Source organism: Microtus pennsylvanicus, chromosome 8 (assembly GCF_037038515.1).
Source record: "Microtus pennsylvanicus isolate mMicPen1 chromosome 8, mMicPen1.hap1, whole genome shotgun sequence".
Taxonomy (NCBI): Eukaryota; Metazoa; Chordata; class Mammalia; order Rodentia; family Cricetidae; genus Microtus; species Microtus pennsylvanicus.
This window is the reverse complement of record NC_134586.1, coordinates 71,121,597-71,139,851: the sequence shown is the minus strand read 5'-3', so window position 1 is coordinate 71,139,851 and position 18,255 is coordinate 71,121,597. Positions and strand designations below refer to the sequence as shown.

Below are 18,255 nucleotides of genomic sequence, written 5' to 3'. Positions count from 1 at the left end.
TGTTTATGTTACATTTGTTTCACCTTGCCTGTTTAGGGCATCTCATTGGTCTAATAAAAAGCTGAATGGCCAATAGGTAGGCAGGAGAGGGAGAGGTGTGGTTGCCTGACAAAGAGAATAAATAAAAATTAAAGAGAAGAAAGGAGTAGAGGAGAGGAAAGGAGAAAGGGAGAGAAGTCAAGGAAAGACAAGAGAAAAAGGAGAAGGGAAGAGAAGAGATGAGACAAGGAGAAGAAAGGAGAGAAGAGGAGAGGAAAGGAGAGGAGAGAAGATGGAAAGACAAAAATGAGGAGAAAGAGAGGGACTTGCCACATGCCCAGGGGGCAGAAGCCAGGCTGCTGCCAGCCAGAAACAAGAAGAAGTAAAAATAAGATACCTTGAAGTAAGAAATGTTAAAAAGCCCCTTGATAAAACATACATGAAGAGAAACATGTAAAGTTAAAAGAGCTAGGTAGAAATAAGCCTAAGCTAGACTGAATATTCAAAACTAATAAAAGTCCCCATGTCATGATTTGGGAGCTGGTTGGTGACCCAAAAGAGAAATTCTGGTACAATTTTATAATACAAAAATTTTAAATACACACAAGAACAAGACTACCATGCAAGAATAGACAATGTAATTGGAATAATCAATGAAAGCAACCAAATGGCTGATAAGGTGTTGACATATGCAGCTAATGCTGCTAAACAGAAAAGTAGCCTAGAAATAAAAATGATATAATTAAGCTTGTCTTAAAAGAGGATATCTCAACAATCAACAAGGATATGTGAAGTGTTCAACATTGCCATTCATCAGGGAACAACTTAAATTCCACAAATGACATTCACTTCAAAATCTATTAATGGCTACTATCATATGAGAACATAGAATGTGTTGGTAAGAATGTGGAGAAATCAGAGCTCATTTATACTAATGGGAACATTATAAATTGGTAGATATATTGTGGAAAGCACTATGAAATTTACTAAAAATAAGAGCATATCTGCTGTATGATTCAACAATCAACTCTGGGGGGCATCTACAAATTAAATGAAACAATTATCACCAGTAGATAATGTGCTCCCTCATGTTCATTTTAATATTTTCCAAAATAATAAGGCTATGGAGAGTATTTAACTTTCTCTCTGTAGGTGAAAGATATATTTTATAGGGCACTCTAGAGATTTGCATGCTTAGAGGAATCAGTCTGTGTTTTATAGATGAAAATGGCGTGTTACACTTACTAAAAATATCAGTTTCATGGAAATGGATTGAATGCTGATGAGCAAGGCCTAACCAAAAGGACAGAGAAAGATGTTAGCCAGAAGGCAAAAATCTTACATTTCTTCTAAATAGATGGGATCTGGAGTTAGAATTTCACAGTGTGGTTGTAATTAGTAATTTTATATTGTCTCTTTGTACTTACCAAGGCAGAAAAATATATGATTTCACTACATGCAAATAAATATTCATATGAGGAAATAAATATATAGACATTATATTACATTGTATATAATATTAACATATATCATACTAATATATAACATAATGCATTATATATTTCTTCAATGATTACATTATTTGTCTATATGATATATTTTGTTGAAAAAATAGTTATTCAATACTAATTGTAGAAAATGGCAACAAAATAAATAGATTCTGGAGCTCTGTATAATATGGAAGTTAAAAGTCCCACTTAAGTATGGTAGGGAGAAAAGGGTCGTCCTATATTCTTCCTACACTGAATCTGAGCTATGTCACAGTTACTTATCAGGATAGGAATGCCTTTCCTTTGTACTGGGTACTGGGAGTTAACCACAGTTTTTATTAGCTTAATCTTCTTTAGTGTAGCCAAAATTAATTATGATAATGGTAATTGTATACACTCAATATCAAAGACAAAAAATTACCTCACATGTTTTGTGATTTGGTTGCTGTATTTAAGAAGAAAGTTGCATGTTTGAATACCTCTAGATAGTGAATAAAAGTTGCTTTTTTGAACAAAATAAATTTTTTTACCTCTGCTATAAGAGTTGGAAGCTCACAGGAATGTGGTCCATTGAGGGTAATTCAGGGACATGCATCCACCTCTTTAAAACACCTTTGGCAATGCTCCTTCTGTGATTTAAAGTACGAACTGTTGTGCCCGTGTGCCGCTTGCCAACTTTTGATTGCAACTCATTGCTTGTCAGCTTTTCATCTCTGACTTCCAGATGAATTTTTAATGGCAAGACTTCAAAATAACATAGCAGTAAATGATGTTTATATTTTGCTTGCAAAATCAGCACTTGAAAGAATCACTTGCCTGCAAATGGACACTCCTAGGATCTTAAAAGCTGCAACCTCATTCAGATATTCAGATGTGAAAGTTATCAGATAGTCTGTGGACATTTCAAGCTGCTTCTCTTGGAGTGATAGTGTGCAGAAAGATTACCAACTGTAAATAGGAAGGCATCACTCAGAAGTTTGCCTTTGAAGGATTTCTATGACCTGTGAGTGATAAAATTCATCACTTCATCAAATGGGCAATAGACATCTCAGCTTCCAGAATTTCAAAAATAACCCAATTTTGCAAGCATGTATGAATGAATGCAGTGCTAAATTATGAACTTGTTATTTGTGCCAATTAGTTTTTATATCTCTATTGAATCATTTGCTGATGAAATTAATGCCCATAGGTTAATATTTCCTTGGATGAACCTGATAAAACCTATTATTAAAACTATTTTCATGAGGAGGTCAGTTATTATCTCTTAATATGTGGTGTAAAACCTGCTATCATATGTTCAGACTATTTAATAGAAATCATTGTTGCTAAATTTATTAAAAATAAAGTAATACATAAAGAAATTTGAGGGCAAGCCTCAAGAAAAATGGAGGGCAAGTAGTAAGATTGATGAAGTATGAGTTCTTGCTTTCATGTCTAATTATGTGAGTTGAATCCCCAGGAACTAAATGGTGAAGAGAATTGACTCTAGAAGATTGACTTCAAAAATCCGTAAGCATTATATGACGTATGCATACGCACAGACAAACAGACACATCGTCTGTCTCCCTCTCTCTTTCTCCTCCTCTCTCTCTACTCTCTTTCTCATTCTCTCATAAACACATACACATAAAAACACACAGAGGTGTCACACACATATCACACATACAGGCCCACACAAACACACACACACACATATATATAAAATTAATAAATGCAATAGGAGAATTAAATAGAGAGGTCGAAGGAAGAGAAAGAAAGGAAGAGAATACACGGGGACAATAATACTAAGGAACATTGAAGAGTCTTATGGAAACATATAGTAGAAGATGATTAAAATATATCTAAATATTTTACAAATCTAAATGAAGTCACCAAAAACGAGGGAGACATGTCCCAACTAGACATTTGCCACTATGTAGAGCCTCCAATAACGGGCTATATAATTGCCCAAAGGATATCCACAGACACCCTCCAAAACTCAGGCTTTTGGGGAATCTACAGTTTATCACAAGCTAATGCAAGATCTTGTTGCTGAAGATAGCACTTACATATCTCTTTGAACACAGAGAACAGAGCTCGAGCCTACGTTTAGATTTTACCCTCACTGACTAGTGTTCGTGGTACTGGAAGGTACTCTGCAGGCCACCAGAGGATAAAGGTAATCATCAACCCAGATGCAAAGTCTGTGATCTGAAATGATGAGCTGCCGGTATGACTTACTTATATAACAGTGGCACAAATGTTATGGGACTAACCAACCACCTTCTGACTGGAACTAAGTTCTATACTCCATTAAATGGAATACATGCCTGGCACTGGTCAGATGGCCAAGAACCTGACGCTAGGTAAACATTGGACCTATGAGAAATCCAAATACTATTGTTCTGTTGAAGAATAATATAGCAATAAAAATGAGCCATTGCAACAGTCTATTGTATCTTATAGATCAGTGTCTCCCTCAGCCATTATCAGAGAAGTTTTCTCCCACAATAAAGTGGGAGACCTTAGGATATTCAGTCCTAAATAGAACATTTTCATTTAATTCCTTCTTCACACCTGTGAGGCAGAAAGAGTATAAAAAAACAAAAGGGATAGAAGATACCAAGGAAAGAGGGCCTTCTAGATTCAGCAGGACACTGGCTCCAGTCCCTAACCCAGAAGCTTCCTCTAATTGAAAATGTCTTGAAACTCAAAAATGAATTTCCTCCAATCAAATCTCACTGGATTTATAAACAACATGTAAATGAAGGCACCAGGCCCAATGGTAGTTTGTTGTTGTTTTTTTTTTGTCTCATAATGCTTTGTTTGGGATTCTTTTCTTTTAATGTGTTTTTAATTATGTTATGATTTCTCATACAATGCTTTTGTGTTGTGTGTGTATTTCTGTGTTTCTCATGTTTCTTCTTTTTTATTAAATTTTGGTTAGTTGTTTTTATTTGTATGTTTATTTTCTAAAAAGAGAGAGAGAGAAGGCATGGAGTTGGATATATGGGGAGGGGGGAGAAACTTGAAGGAGATGAGAAGGAAACTGTGATCAGAATAAACTGTGTGGTAATATTATTGTTAATAACATAAACTAATAGTTTGATCTTACATTTAGATTTATTTCAACCTAGGATCTATTAGTGCAAAAATATGTTTGCGATCTCAGACCTTCACAATATTATTTTGTGTAACTTCACTTCAGTTTTCCCATCTGAGACTTAAGTTATTTTCTGGTTTGCCTTAACTTTAGATTTCTTTTTGCTGTCCTACAATTTTATGCTTTTTTTTTTTATCAATACAAGTCTTTTATTGTCCCAAAAGATACCCCAAATCATATTAAAATTCAGGCTCTTGTTTCTGGAACTGGTAACTTCGGTCTACTCATCCGCCTGCTGCACTGTTCCCTTTCCAGACACATAGATACCGTCCCAAAACTTCATGAAATGCTTGTTCTTAACTGTTGTGGCCTGCTGTATCAGAGCCGCCGAGTTTGAAACAAGTTCAATATCATTTCCTTCAAGGACTAATTCATCCTTCTGGGCTTGAGAGGCAGAACAAGCAACGCCTGTCCTCATCCGAACCCTGCGGATGTATTTTTCACCCAAGAAATTTCGGATTTCAACCAAAGACCCATTCTCTTGAATAATGATGTTGATGGGGAAGTGAGCATACACGGACCTCATCTTGTAGCGGAAGCCCAGCGTAACCCCCTTGATCATGTTTTGAACGTGGCTACAGATGGTTCTGACGGTGGCCAGTTCCTTCCTGTTGCCCCACCATTTGTCAACCAGGAGCCTCTTATTCTTCTTCCCAAGAAGGCTCAGCTCTACGTTAATGTGATTGAAGTCCCTCCGGAGGGTTCCTCTGGGGCCTTTCACAATGACTGTGTGCCCCTTCAGAGTGATGTCCACATTTTCTGGAATGTCGACCGTCTGATTGCTGAGAATGGTCTTCATTCTCTCAGTAGATGGGGCAAAGAGAGCCAATTTATGCTTTTGTGTCTAATTTCTTCCTTTACCTATGTAATTTTCATTCAGTATATTACTTGGGTATCAGCAATCTATTGTATCGAGGAAAATTATGTTGTTTATGAATAGAGAAAATATTTTTTCCATCAATCTGACATATTTAATTCAGTTTCTGATTATTAATAAAGGAGGGACAAAGATTTACATCATACATCTTACCAGGAAGGCCTATTCTTACACTTCTCTAGCAATTGTTGGTGTGGGTAGAATTACTGTTAAAAGATAGGCTCCTTGTGAAAATATGTTCTTTCTTGAATTTAAACTCACCTAGGAAATACATATCTGGACTTGTGCATGTTGGATAGGTAGATTTAAGAGGAGGTCAACCCATCTTGTAGAACAAATGCAGAATTTAGTAACTAGGAGCAGGCAAGTGAGAGCCAAGCACTAGCATCTGCCTGTCTACCTACCTGCTTCACTTTGCTTCTCAAGTAGTCACTCAGAGTGCTATTTGCCCTCACCCTATGAGGCAAAACATCACCTCCTTCTGAAGCTAGCTTTCAATTCACATGGCTTTCCCATTTCAGGATTGTTGCCATTTTGAAATATATTAATTTCTTTTTGTGGGTTCATCTTATGTGTTGAAGGAAGTGATCTTTCATGGATTATAGATAATTAGATGCCAATCACATCACTAACAGTCTTGACAACAAAGATAACATTAGGTGCTGCCAATTTACTCAAGGAGAGTAAAAACAGTTCCCAGTTAAAATGATTATTCAGATTGTACAAATTCGCAAAACCACTGGTTTTTAAGTTTTACCATTATTCACATATCAAACAATATAATTCTCTCCTTATTGTCTATAACAGTTGATATTGTCAGAACTCTTTTTTTTTTTTTTTTTTTTTTTTTTTTTTGGTTTTTCGAGACAGGGTTTCTCTGTGGCTTTGGAGCCTGTCCTGGAACTAGCTCTGTAGACCAGGCTGGTCTCGAACTCACAGAGATCCGCCTGCCTCTGCCTCCCGAGTGCTGGGATTAAAGGCGTGCGCCACCATCGCCCGGCCAGAACTCTTTAATTCTAGGACTTTCAATATTGCCATCCAGATATATTTTTGTTTACTTAATTTCTAAATATAGTTAAGCAGAGTTAAATTTCATTTTTACTGAGTTAACTTCAAATATTTGGTCAGCTCCTTCATGAATGTTTTATTGAGTTAACCACAAATTCAAAAAGAGATTTTCGGAGTTTAAAAAAGGGTTACATGTAAAATACACTCACCTGTGTTCAGCAGTACAAGTTTTCAAAATCATAACATGATATTATAACCAAAATTCTGAGATTGGTCCTACCTGTGACTCTTACACCAGTTTTAAAAGTTCGCTTATATTGACCTGTGATTGATGTAGTATGGGTGTACATGTATGTTTGTTTTAATGTTAATATATCTAAAGAAACATGTACATCTACTATCAGGGTCTAAATTGGAGTAATCCCATCCACACAGAGAGTATGGCTACATTTTATCACAGGTATTTGCTTTTCTTCTACAACATTCACTAAGTCTCGCAACCAAGACCTTCTCAGATTCTGAAGTTTCATCATTTCCGCATGACGTAGACATAAAATGTCACAGCATGTCACCTTAGGGGTTTGTGCTTTGTGTGTGTGTGTGTGTGTTTATTTTCTTTTGAAGTTTGTGGTTTTAACTTCAGCATAATTTCTTAGAAAGCCAGCTATCTTCTTTGCAATGAAGACTCTTTTCTTTTTACTTATGAGTGCAATCTTGTCATATATTTTACAAAATTGTATTTTCACAATCACCTATGTAATAACTTTCAACAATTTTTCCAGCTTTGTGCTTACAAACATAGCCTGAGTGAGCATTTGCTTACAGGCCTTTGTGTAAGCATAAATTGGTTATTTTCGCAGAGAGATGCCAAAGAGTGCAGTTGCTTAGTTACATAAAAATTCAATGTTTGGCTTTATAAGCAATCACTAAGTATGGCTTAAAGCATGACTGTGTTTTCTCCATGCCTAGTCATAATGCATTAGTGATCAAGTTTTATGTTTATATGTCCATTCTAGTATTTTCTATCAACATTAAGTATTTTTAGCTGGATTTTAGTATACATTTTTCCTGCTATTTCATCACTCTGAAGATCTTTTCCTGTGATTATTTCCCATTTGTAGGTCTTTTCCATTCATAAATAATTAATTGTAGAGGTGTCCATTGCATTTCTACATTGCTGACTTGTTTTCCTCTGTTTTGTGTTAAGTTTTAAAGGTCCTTTAATCTCTAGATACCAATTAATAGTTAGGTATATGTTGTGAAAATATTTACCTGTATTACATCTTGTCTTTATATTACCTGACTAGTATTTAGGGGTAAGCAGTTTTATTTTTGCTTTTGGTTTACTTTTAGGATTTTTTTTCTTTTTGTCTCTCTCCCCACTCTCTTTCTCTATCTCTTTTCTTTTTATTTTATTTTATTTTAAGTATACAGCTTTATGTGTCTCCTTTTATGTATGTGCATATGCCTCTCATGGCCTGAGTAGTGAGTTGATCTGGAGATAAGAATTGCATACAGGCTGTTCTGAAGTGTGGGTCCTCCTAACTGAACACAGGTCTTCTATCAGAGTACTATGCACCCTGGGACATCCCTCTAGCTCCAGTCTTATTTCCTTGTAGTGAATACTTAATTCTTTGTTACTCCCATGTTTAAAAAAAAATAAAAAAGGACACTTATGTAGGAGTGTAGCAGAATATCATTAGGATTCATTATATCACCATGTTTTCTTTTTTTTATTTTTAGACCAGTAATATATGTTTTACCCTAGGTTTCTGTACTATCTAGTCTCTGATTCTTAGTTTACCAAGCAGTGTTAGGTATGGATTCCATGTCATAGAGTGAACCTTAAATCAAATCAGATATTAGTTAGTTATTTCTGCTAACTTTGTGCCACCATTGCACTAGTATAACTTGCAGGCAGTGTACCATTTTAGATTAAAGGGCTTGTGGCTAGTTTAGTGTTTATGTTTTTCCTTTGGTAGCATTTAGAATACCTTCCTATACTAGAGAAACTAGAACATGGAGGTGAAGGTCCTATGTAGGTACTAACTCTATTTCAATGTTAAATAAGTTGTGTAGGTATTGTGCTCAGTAAGGAAACCTTGACATCTCTCTGTAGAAAACAACCTGTTGTCCTGACATCAGTCTAGATGGTTTGAGAATTCTCATGGGACCCCTTTGGTCAGCAATTCAATTAGATCTAACCAAATTCCATTACTGGAAGCTTTGTTTCATGGCAAGAAATGGATTATTGGGATTCTATCTCCCTTATTATTTGGTAATTTCATTTAGATCACCTTCATATATATACATGTTTTAGGAAATTTCTACTATATTAGGTTTCCATACTACTCTTCAAATGGCCCTTACTTTTAACTGTCTTTCCCCACTTTCCCTTTCTCAACTTTCTCACCTCTTCCACTACCTACTTGATCCTCCCATTCCAGCATGCCCATCTATTCATAATGATCAGTTTATTCCTCTTTCCTAATGATATCCATCCATTATTTCTAGTCACATACTGAAGGCATAAGTCACAAAATAATTCTACACCAGTTTAGAATTATGATTAATAAAACGATTATTCATTTAAAGAATAAAGTTACAGATCACTGTCCTTGATAACAGCCCTCTGCATGATAAGGAACAGAGTCTAGCAGCCACAAGCAGGAGCTGGAAGAAAGAGAGGGAGGACACAGATACTACTGTTTTTTTTTTTTTAAGCAAAAGAGACCATGCTCAAGTGGCCTGGTATCTTAAAGGCTATTGGCTGAAGGAGCAGAATGTGCTCCCACAGCAACTTACTCTACATCTTTTATTTCTGTTTCTACAGATTGTAGCTTTGTTATCATTGACTTAATAGCTAATATCCAAATATAAATTAATATATAACATGCAGCAGATGAGAATGAATATGGAGACTTTCAGCTTGACATTAATCTGAGAGTAAGATAACTTGAAATACTCAGTTCACATTGGTTGAGTCCATCAAATACCTCCCCTTAGATACCAGGGAACCCTGGAATAAAGGAGGTGGAAAGAGATTTAAAGCAAGAAAGGATGGAAAACACCAAGAAAACAAGGTCCTGTAAATCAACTTGAAGAAAACTCATGTGAACTCCCAGAGACTGAAAAAGCAAGCACAGGCCCTGTGTGGGTCTGCATCATGTCCTCTGCATTTCTCTTAAAGCCGTTAGTTCAGTTGTTTTTATGGGATCCCTGAGTGTTCTAAAGAGTGAGTCTCTGATATGCATGCTTTCTCATGGGTTCTTTCCCTTCTGTTGGTTTGTCCTGTAAAACTTGGATGTGATATTTTTACCTTATTATTATTTTTTTATTTTGTTGTATTTTACTATTAACTCTTAGAAGTCTATTTTATGATGAGAGACCTAAAGGGGATGGATCCAGATGGAAAGGGATGTGGGGATGGGTGGAGTAGATGGAGGTGAAACTGTAATCAGGACATATTTTTGAGGAAATAATCTATTTTAATAATAGGAAATATAATAAAAGTAATTCTATTCAAAATTTCACACCAAATATCTAAAATCAACATGCTGCCAGGGCCCCAGATTCTCTGACATTCTATAGAAAAGTTAACACTTTTCTCTTCCAGATTTGTTCTACTGTTGTAGCTTATAGATTCTTAAGTACATCATTTATCTATACCTGCTTTGTAGGATGTGTTACTGTGTGTTGGTATAGATGAATTATTCTCTCTCTCTCTCTCTCTCTCTCTCTCTCTCTCTCTCTCTCTCTCTCTCTCTCTTCTCTCTCTCTATTTTCCCTCTTTCTTATGTGTATGTTTGTGTGCAATGTGGTTGTGAGTATATGCCTGTGTGTTTTTGCCTGTGTGCGTGTGTATGCGTGTGTGTTTCAAAATGTATGTATAGATCCTAGTCTTTTACCTTGTAGGAATGAGGGTCTCTCATTGTTTGAGTTTGCATATGGCTTTAAGGTTCAAGGAATTCTTCTGACTCTGTCTTCTATCCTGTCCTAAGGACACTGCAGTTTCCGAAGTGGGCTACCAGGCCAATTTTGTATGCGTGTGCATGATTAAACCTTATATATTCATGTTTGTGCAAATGTTTTACACACAGATCTATTTTCTTAGACCCTTTTCTCTTTTAAGGACTTGACACTAGCTTTAGGATGCACCTATGTTATCTCAGATATTATACCTATATTGTCTGTATAAATCAGAACACATTCACATATTCTGGAGCTGAGTATTTATTTTATGGGACACCATTCATTAAACTCACTGCATTGTAGTTCAATTTTTCCAATATTCCGTTTGATTCTTCTTTTTTACAATTCATAATCCTTTGTAACATTTTTCAGCTTTTACTTATTTTGAGATACTTATACTTACTCTTTAGCATAGTTTTAGGAAAATTTCCCCATCAGTCTATTGATAATTTATTATGTTTATTTTTTCCTGGTTTTTGATAGGATATCCTAAATGGCATTTTTACCATAACATTAATTATTGTTATTAATTGGCAAATTATCATAGTCAAGTACATTTTAAATCATCATTCACCATATTCAACTTTGAACATGTACAGTTAACTTTATTTTATTGTTTTAGTGACAGTCATATTTTAAGCTCCATTATCATATGATCTCCATCTGTTTGCTATATTTCTTGGTACAGAGAACAGACCTCTGCTGTGATTGGAGGCAAAGAGAGAGAGCTTGTTCTGGCTTAACACTGGGCAAATGTAGGGCTGATGAGAAGTATAAATCACCTTGGTGTAGAAACTTTCCAAGCATTTGTTCATCCGTTCCTGTTAGAACTTCTCTAGAAAGATGAGGAAAACACAGGATCTGGTTTGTGTACGTCTACATTTCTGCCTAACAAAACTTCTTTCTGTCTTAGGACTTTTAACATTTCTTCTTCAATTAGTTTCTTAGAAGTAAATTCTCAGTTTCTATCTGGGAATTTTTATTATTCTTTTATTCTTCCAGTTTTTACTGCATGTTCAATTATGCATAAGTGGGTTTTGTTTGCTTGTCTTGTTGTCTCATTACTATTAAACATAAGTATATATTTGATCCACATCTCTAATACTAGCGATATGAAGGTTTTGACAGGAGAATCTACTAACACCTGAATCCATTTAGATAACAGAAGGGGATCCAGACCAGTCTGGGATGCAGAGAAATGTGCTATCTTAAACCAAACCAAGAAGTCTTTTATTAGTTTCCCTGCCTCATAAAATGTCTCAGTCCCTAACCCTCTTCTTCCTTTCCCTTTTCATAATATTTATTTTAATGCATTGGCCTTTTGAATGTAAGTGTGGGTCGGGTTCTAGTTTTAATTTTTAGTTCTGTTAATTATTTGGATGCTTATCATCTTCCTTATGCAGCTTTAACAGTACTCAACCATAGCATTTTTCTATTATCTCTCAATAATCCCACTGGACTGTTTTAAAAGCAATTTCATAGGATGATGTTGATTCAGTCATGTATGATTCTGTTTATATTTTTTTCATTATTTAATTTTTAAAAATTTTACATAATAGTCCCAGTACCTCCTCCCTCCCCTTCCCTACCCTATCTTCCCCTATTCCATCCCCACCCACTCATCAGAGGGAGTAAAGCAAATGAGTAGTCTAAGGCACTGTGTTCAGTTCTGTTTTTTTTTTTTGAAGATTTTTGGGTAAGTATGTGTTTCAAAGTTTTTATCTGTCCCTAATGTTAGACATTTCCTCTATATTTCTTTAGCTCTCTTTTGGTTTCTTTGTTTAATGTTAGTGCATTCAGAGTGTTTCATTTTTCTTCTCTTCAAACTTTAGGTGAATTATCTTTTGCATTCATATTTTTATTATATTAGATTTATATTTGAATAACTTCATTAAATTGTCCTTAGAGTCACTTCATCTTTATTGTCTATGTCAGTTCTGATGGAATCATCAAAGATATTCTGAAATATAACTCTGATTTTACTAACATTCTACTTTCTCTCTTTTTCCCTCTTCATGAAGAGGGATTTTCATTTTCCCCAGAGAAACTAGCATTGCTCTATTATTGCTGAAGATATTCTAGTGCAATTTGGACTTCAAATTTTACAATTGATACCTAGAGTTTGGTGTCAATAATGTTTTCTTTCCAAACTTATTTTTTCAATGTTTGTTCAAGTTTTGACTTATATATGTTTTTTCCACAGAATCTCAAAAGAATATGCCTCCCTTTTATTTTTATTTATTTATTGATTTGTATTGAATTCTACATTTTTTTCTGCTTCCCTCCCTCCCCTTTCCCTCTCCACCTCAGCCATCCCCCAAGGTCTCCATGCTCCCAATTTACTCAGGAGATCTTGTCTTTTTCTACTTCCCATGTAGATTAGATCTATGTAAGTCTCTCTTAGTGTCCTCTTTGCTTTCTAAGTCTCTGTAATTATGGGTTGTAGGCTGGTTTTCTTTGATTTATATTTAAAAACCACATATGAGTGAATACATGTGATAATTTTCTTTCTGTGTCTAGGTTACCTCACTCAAAATAATGTTTTCTAGTTCGTTTGATTTTCCTGCAAAATTCAAGATGTTGTTGTTTTTTTTCTGTTGTGTAGTATTCCATTGTGTAAATGTACCACATTTTCTTATCCATTCTTTGGTTGAGGGGCATTTAGATTGTTTCCAGGTTCTGGATATGACAAACAAAGCTGCTATGAACATAGTTGAGCGAATGTCCTTATGGCACAATTGAGCATCTTTTGGATATATCCCCAAAAGTGGTATTACTGCGTCTTAAGGAAGGTCGTTTCCTAATTTTCTGAGAAATCACCACACAATCATGCAAAGGGACTGTAACAGCTAGCATTCCCACCAGCAATACACCAAAAAAGCTTTTTGTCAAAATACAACATCCCTTCATAATAAATGGTCTTGGAGAGAGCAGGGATACAAGGGACATACCTAAGCATAATAAAGGCAATATATAGCAAGCCAACAGCCAACATCAAACTAAATAGAGAGAAACTCGCAGAGATTCCACTGAAATCAGGAACAAGACAAGATTGTCCACTCTCTCCATATCTATTCAATTCAGTTCTTAAGGTCCTAGCTAGAGCAATAAGACACGAAAAGGAGATCAAGAGGATACATATTGGAAAAGAAAAAGTCAAACTCTCACTGTTTGCTGATGATATGATAGTTTACATAAGCAATTCCAAAAAGTCTCCCAAGGAACTTTTATGACTCATAAACATGATACAAGATTAATTCAAAAGACTCAGTATTCCTTCTTTACACAGATGATAAATGGGCCAAGCAAAAAATCAGAGAAACATCATCCTTCAGAATTTTGGTTCCAGGGATATTAACCAAACATGGCATATTAAGATACAATAAGACCTCCCCTCATATAAAGGCTGGATGAGGCAACCCTGTAGGAAAAGAAATGGTCCCAAATAAAGAAATGTTTTATCTGAAGTCCCCTCTCCCACTGATAGGAATCCAACAAAAAGACCACTTTACACAATCATAAGTCACTTGTCTCTTAGTGCTAACTCAGTTTTATTCTGTTGTTATTTGCCCTATCATCTTTGTTGTTTTGAAAAGGACCAGTGCGAGAACTATTCTTGCAAACTGATTACCTGTGTTCTCTTGCAGGTAATGTGTTCAAGCTTAGAAAGCCATAACTTTTAACAACACAGGCCCTTCTCCATGTCATGTAGTGTATTTAGCACTTTTATGTAACCCTTTCTAGATACAGAATTTACATATTTTTCTTATTCCTTTTACCCATCTCTACTGTGCCACTGTGTCTTTTAGGAACTTGACCCATTGGCTTTTTTTACCATAAAACTAACACTTTTGCTACATACAACAATGAGAAGATATAAATCAGAGGAAAGTCTCAGCAGCTGGTACCATTCCTACTGCTACTTCAGGGAAGAATGACCAAAATTCTTACACTGATGCTGAAACTCATTGCCAACTGCACAGAACTTAGAATCTAAAGGAATATGCTTCTGATCTTGTCTTTCCAAAAAAAATAAAAAAGATTGAATTGAAGAGGGAATATGTGCCTAAACATGGTGTTACCACCCCATGTATTGGGTGCCTGAGCTAATATAAAGGAAAGGGGGGAAAGACCAAATGAGCAATATAATTCTCTGCTTTCTGACTTACTCAGATATGAACAAGCTTTTACTTCCTTCATGGACTAGAAGTTCAAAAATAATCCAAAATATAATTGTCCTGTCTTAGATTGGTTCTTTTGAAGTATTTGATCACATAAACAGCTTTTTCAGCCTAGCTGTGAGGAACTCTTGAGGCTCATGGACTAAAACCATAATGGTGTGAACTTTCAGAAGGGTTTACAATGACACAATTGTCAACACTTGCCCTTTATCCATGAAATAAAAATAGTCATTTACTTCTAATTGCTTTGTTTCATGTCTAGGAGCAACTGTCCGAGCTAATATCATACCAGTTAAGTCATGATTTTTAATTAGTTTTCTGTCATAGAGTTTCTTTAAAAGATTCATTCATGAGAGCAATAAAAGCATAGTTTATTTTTTTATTTTATTTTTTTTAAATATTTATTTATTATGTATACAATATTCTGTCTGTGTTTATGTCTGCAGGCCAGAAGAGGGCACCAGACCTCATTACAGATGGTTGTGAGCCACCATGTGGTTGCTGGGAATTGAACTCAGAACCTTTGGAAGAGCCGGCAATGCTCTTAACCACTGAGCCATCTCTCCAGCCCCCAGTTTATTTTTATTATAAGGGTGGAAACTCAGTCTTTTCTCCATACTCACATGGAAAACTATCATCTTTCATTCTCTTATAGGTATGCATTTAATGCTAATATGAGATATGTTAGAACAACCAATCACCACACAACTTTATTCACTAAAGAACCATGCAGAAAATAAAACACCCTCCTTTGTCCTATTTTACTTTATCTTCAGACAAAAACACGACTAAATTGTATCATTAACATTTCATTAAATTTTAAATTTTGTTTCAATATATATGCACTCACACATATACAGAAACACAGATGCATACACATTTTAGATATATTTCCAGTTTAATGAAACTCTCCTTATCTTAATCTCATTTTTCTACTTAGACATATACTGGATTTTGTGGCATTTATCCAAGCAGGGCACATTCAAAATACTTGAAAACGTCTATTCTCCTTTACAGAATTAATAAAAAAAATTCACAGGCAGCTGTAAGGGAGCAGAGTTATTTTCAAAGGAAGTAATTTAACCAAATTTTAAGTAGAATAATATAAAGGTATGACTTATTTCAGCTTGAGGATTCTCAATGATTGTGTTTCGTTGGTTCACAAAATTTTTGTATCTGAATAAAAATATATTTTATTCTCTTGCCAACCCTAATGTGGCTCCCTTAACTAAGAATTGTGCTTCTGTGCTCCCCTACCCAACCTTCCTTTATCCCAATCCTCCTTTTTCCCCTAGTTCCCCCCAGCCTCCCCTTCTCCCTTTTTTCTCCCCATCTCCCCTTACCCCCATCCCACCCCACCCCCAAGATCCCAATTTTCTCCCCGGCAATTTTGTCTACTTCCCATAGCCAAGAGGATAACTATATGTTTTTCCTTTGGTTCACCTTCTTACTTAGCTTCTTTAGGATCACCAATTGTAGACTCCGTGACCCTTATTTATGCCTAGAAACCAATTATGAGTGAGTACATCCCATATTCATCTTTTTGGGTCTGGGATACCTCACTCAGGATAGTGTTTTCTATTTCCATCCATTTGTATGCAAAATTCGAGAAGTCATTGTTTTTTACCTCAGCGTAGTGCTCTAATGTGTAGATATTCCACACTTTCTTCATCCATTCTTCCATTGAGGGGCATCTAGGTTGTTTCCAGGTTCTGGCTATTACAAATAATACTGCTATGAACATGGTTGAACAAATGCTCTTGTCATATGATAGGGCATCGAACCTAGAGTGGCTGCCAGGAGCCCAAGCCGAGGTCCCCAGTTAGTTCCTTGGGCAGCTGAGGATAGGGAACCTGAAATGACCCTAGCCTATAGCAATACTGACGAATATCTTGCATATCATCATAGAACCTTCATCTGGTGATGGATGGAGTTAGAGACAGAGACCCACACTGGAGCACTGGACTGAGCTCCCAAGGTCCCAATGAGGAGCAGAAGGAGGGAGAACATGAGCAAAGAAGTCGGGACCACGAGGGGTGCACCCACCCACTAAGACAGTGGAGCTGATCTACTGGGAGCTCACCAAGGCCAGCTGGACTGTGACTAAAAAAGCATGGGTTAAAACTGGACTCTCTGAACATGGCGAACAATGAGGGCTGATGAGAAGCCAAGGACAATGGCACGGGGTTTTGATCCTATGCAATGTGCTGGCGTTGTGGGAGCCTAGCCAGTTTGGATGTTCACCTTCCTAGATATGGACAGAGGTGGGAGGACCTAGGACTTATCACAGGGCAGGGAACCCTGACTGCTCTTTGGACTGGAGAGGGAGGGGGAGAGGAGTGGGAGGAGGGGGAGAAGGGTGGGAGGAGGGGGAGAGAAATAGGAGGCTGGGAGGAGGTGGAAACTTGTTTTTTTTCTTCCTTTTCTCAATAAAAAAATAAATTAAAAAATATATATATTTTATTTTACACAGTATAATGCTGACACATTGGTGGTTACTACAAAATCATATGGCAAATTAAATATTTAAGACAGAACAAAATTGGTTGCTATATGAACTGAGTAATTTAACATATAAGAGAATGTTATTTTCCATTTACTTCTAAAAACACCTCAGCTGAGAATGACTGGCTGAAAGATAATTGTTATGCTTGCAATGCATGCTTTAGTAGTTCATAAACTATTCTTGAAAGTTATTTCTTCTGTCATTAGTAAAATAGTTGTTAGAATTTTGCAGCATTGTTCCCGTGGAAAATTTGAACATATTATTATCTTCAATTTTATATTCAAAGAGACATGAAAAATATCACTCTTTCACAAATCCTTAAATGACAATTAGGTTCTTATTATGAAATCTTTAATGTCATCATATAACTCCACCACACCTTGCTCTGTTTGTGAACAGTTAGGTCACAGTATGCTTTATACAGTCTCATCAGAGTACAAAGGGGCTAAGTAGCATATGCTGTGGTTAAATTATATTTTATAGTTCTAATTTAAAAGCAAATGTTTTGGAGACTAAGGCATCATGAAATTGGGTGCTTTACATATTGGAACATTGGGTTTTATTATTTCCCAGCTAAGAAGCTCATTTTAAGTTCTCAACATATATTCCACGACTTAGGTAAAATAATCCTTCTCCTGATTAGTGGGAAAACATTATGAATACACTTAAAATGATTCGCAAAAATCACTGAGTGAGCTTGTTCTGCTTTTGTGCTGAATCATGCTATTTATACAAAAGGGTGCATACCCACTTTAGTGTTTGGGCAAATCAAATAAAATTCAAATAACTGAAACTAGTCAGACAGAGGTAATGAGTCTTTAAGAAGTTGTGGCAATGTTAACTTAATCTAAAGATATGGTCTCTGACTGAAAATGTTTGGCCTTCAGAGTATGTGTTTGCATTAATGGGTAACAAATTTTGACTCAAAATACATTAATATCTGAGAAATATTGACTACTGAAAATAATGTCATCACAAGTTGCTTGTGTTTACAGCTCCAGGAGGGAAAGGACGGTGCTCCTTCAGTGTTGTATTGTGCTTAATAGAATAAAGAAGGATTTTTGGATTAACAGAGCTCTGTGGACAACAGAAAATAAAAC

At 35.8% G+C, this 18,255-nt stretch overlaps 1 pseudogene; it reads right to left on the bottom strand.

Annotated features, from left to right (window-relative positions):
• Window positions 1-4,754: 4,754 nt before the first annotated feature.
• LOC142855572 (large ribosomal subunit protein uL6 pseudogene) lies at window positions 4,755-5,414 on the bottom strand (annotated as a pseudogene).
• Between the last annotated feature and the right edge of the window lie 12,841 nt (window positions 5,415-18,255).